Source organism: Gigantopelta aegis, chromosome 13 (assembly GCF_016097555.1).
Source record: "Gigantopelta aegis isolate Gae_Host chromosome 13, Gae_host_genome, whole genome shotgun sequence".
Lineage (NCBI taxonomy): Eukaryota > Metazoa > Mollusca > Gastropoda > Neomphalida > Peltospiridae > Gigantopelta > Gigantopelta aegis.
The window spans coordinates 30362070-30365949 of NC_054711.1; positions in this window are offsets into that span (position 1 = coordinate 30362070).

A 3880-nucleotide genomic window follows, 5' to 3' on the forward strand; every position below is an offset into this window, starting at 1 on the left:
AATGGGCTTACGGTTATATGGCATCAGACATATGATTAATGACCACATAGATATTGAGAGAGTAAACCCGCTGTCGCCACTTCATGGGTTACTCTTTTCGATTAGCTGCAAGGCATCTTTTATATGCACCATCCTACAGACAGGGTAATACATACCACGGCCTGTGATATACCAGTCGTGGTGCACTTGTTGGAATGAAAGATAGCCCAATGGCCCTACCGACGGAGATCGATCCCACACCGACAGTGCATCGAGCGAGCGCCTTACCACTGGGTTTCATTCCGCCCCTTCGAACGGCAGAGTACTCGGTCATGACCGTCCAGATGTCCGTCTAGATCTATACCAGCCTCGGTGGAGTCTTGGTTAGGCCATCGGTCTACAGGCTGGTAGGTAATGGATTCGGATCTCAGTCGAGGCATGGGATTTTTAATCCAGATACCGACTCCAAACCCTGAGTGAGTGCTCCGCAAGGCTCATTGGGTAGGTGTAAACCACTTGCACCGACCAGTGCTCCATAATTGGTTCAACAAGCACCTGTCACAATATGAGAGACAAGGACTGGGATGTGTAGATGGACAGCGAAATACGTTCTTAGATAGGAGGAGCTGCCAGATCAGCAAAAAATAAGATGGGATTTAAAGGAGTGAAAGGAAAGGGGGCAGTGAAATGAAAACATTTGTTTAAGAGTCCGCCTAGAGGATTCGATCTTACGACCTCAGCGCTATCAGCGATCGCGCTTCTGAGCTATAGTCGAGTCAAAATAAGGTTTGACCTAGAACAAAATTGCAACAGAAATGATTTTTTATTGCAACTGTTCCCTGAACCCTACCTAAACAACATATCACAAATGTGCATTGATGGTAGTACTAAACCAAATAACTTCCGGCTGGGTCAAAGTTCGAGGTGCACCCAACTTTTGATAGAGAAGTGAACACCACAAGTCCTGTGATTGGTTATAAATGTGAGTGTGTTGGTTGTAAAAAATAATAGTTTCATCTGGGTAAAATAAATTTGCAATTTTATTTCATCTAGTACCAATGTGTCAAGTAGCCTTGTGCTTGAAACATGTATGGGGTACCTGTAAAAAAAAGTACTCGAATTTTGTGCGAAACTAGGGTAGTCATAGACGCTACCCGTTATCTCAGAAACGAGCAGCTTGACCCCCATTTTTTTCTGATTCACTTTAAGTGTAAGGGGTGGTAGTATTTATAGCCGTGGCGTTTATGTCGGTTGATACGTTGCAGGTAGGAGTTTTAGCCACATATGTTACTATTGTCGTCTATGGGATTTGATTTGGTAGTATACACCCTATAGCACATATTCAGTGCATAATAAAAAATATTATGATTTTGTCATTTTATTTAATTAAACTATACTGGTTGATTAATTAGCCATCACTCGATCATGCAAGTTCACAATGACCTTGACCTTGACAATAATCTCTGTACATGGCTCTGAATGGAATTTGAATCAAAGTTAGCACTGAAGAAAAGTTGGTTTGGGCCTATAATTCATGCTGTAAAGACTTCAATAATTTCTTTTTACATGGTATTTGACTTGCCATATACAACTGCTCTTAAATATGGTATTATATATAGGCAACCTGAACTAAGATTTTAATAGCAATTTATTTTTATATTAAAAATAGCATGTGCCAATAATGGGTTAATGTCTTTAGTTTCCATTAACATTGTTAATTTTTTATGTATGAAATTCTGAAAACTCAAATTTGTAAAGAAGTTGATTTTTATTGTCATTTTGACATATTTATAGGGTGCTAAGTTATATTTTAGACAAATTTGTAGTTTATGCAAAATTTTAAGTAAATTTTAAGAAAAACTTTACCAAAAACATAATTAAATTTGTTGTCACTATTGTGCCTTCTGTTCTTATTTGTACATAACAATAAGGTTGTTAAACATATACTTAGATCTCCAGATCATTTTTTTTTTCTTAATAATCACTTAGTTAGCTCTCATGAAAAGCATTTTGAGTTTATACTAGATTCAGAACCAATTTTTTCAGATTTGATTATCTGCCTTGGATTAAGTTGATAATTTATTTTATTGTTAAAGCTGCATTACCTAATGTTACTAGCTAAATAAAATGCTGGATTACAGATTGCATGAATACATCCAATGTACATATTGTATTCATCCGGATTAGAAAATAATGCAAGAAAATAGATGTTCGGGTAATTTTGTCATTTAAAAATAGTTTTTTTCAGTAATTAATCAAAAATAAATGTGTTAAAAGCTGCATGATTATTCAGATATCACAACTGTAAAACCTCCAACTACAGTAGGCTATAAATAAAAAATATCAGTCAGGAATATTGGTGGCTGCCAATAGTTTTTTGATGGTTCATTATGAAAATCAGCATGGCCGATGGATTTGAAATTCCCCACACCCGGTAACTTGAAGACACCCACACCCAGCATACGGGATTTCCTCCCAACACTAATGTTCAGGACCCATTATTTCATTCTTCATACAGGTACAGTCATGTTTTGTGTTCTTCCTCAGACAGTGTATTTTTTTAATACTGATATTTCTTTGATGTGCCTGTTAAGGTTCTTCATAATCTAGGGGTCAATCAAGTGCATGTGTTTTTAATGGAATTCTTTTAAAGGGGTAAAGGTACTCTGACTATCTTGTTGTCTCTACATATATATCTGAGTACACACACCCAACTGAAGTAAATATCTTCAGGAGTTTTATTTTAAAACATTTTGGTTGTTTAATATGAACATATTGCATTTGTACAAACACTATATGCAATATATATGCTTTTTTAGTGTACATTAGATTTAGGTTCCACTGTAAAGACAACAACAGTTTTCAGTGAGGTTGTCAGTTATATCCGAAACACAAGATCCTGGTGGTCATAAAGACTACATAGCTGGACACTTTTTGAAAAATGTACGTTATCACAGATAGGTGGGACTAAACCCAAAATAAAACTTCAGGATGGGTCAAATTCGCGGTTGCAAACACGACTGTTTGCTAGAGAAGTGAACACCACAAAAGTTCTGGGATGGGTTTATAATGGTGATGTGTGTTGGTTGTAATGTTTCCCCTACTGGTAAATAGTTTTCATCTGCGACCGCACAGTTTGCTAGTCACAACAACTGTTTGTTAATTTATTTTTCTTTAATCTTTCGTCCCCCCCCCCCCCCCAGATAAAGGGGACGATACAGGTGTGAACGACGGCCACGCTTTGTGCTTGAAAAATGTTATGGGGGTACCTGTTAAAAAAAAAGTACGCGAAGTTTGTGCAGAAAAAAGAGTAGGGTAGTACGAATAGAACGGACCACGTACAAAGCTAATTCAGGAAACGAGTAGCTATGAACCCATTTTTTCTGATGTTCACTTAAGTGTAAGGGGTGGTAGTCATTTAGATCCGTGGCGTTTATGTCGGATTGATTACGTTGAAGGGGTTGGAGTTTTAGTTTAGCCACAATGTTTTATTGTTCGTCTATGGGATTTTTATGTTGGTAGTATACACCCTGTGATGTAGGGGGAAAAAAGCTAAGTTTGCATAATTTGCAAAAATGCCGCCGTAACGTATATATGCAAACAAAAATGGCAACCATATTCTTGGATCAGGAGGACAACTACATGGAGTATCAGTGCTATTGACTTAAAGTATATCCATATATTTTAAACTTCATTCAGGCTATATGGATAAAATGTAACATTCAAGATGCCCGCGCCTTTTTCACCAAATGGGTCCACATATTCTCCAAATCACAATCACTGTCGATATATGCAAACAATGGATTGTAGGTACTAATATCGTCCAGGGAAAGCCGTAAAATAAATAAAATTTAGTTTACAAAAGGACTTAAGTTGGGCCAACTGAGGAAAAGCCTGGACC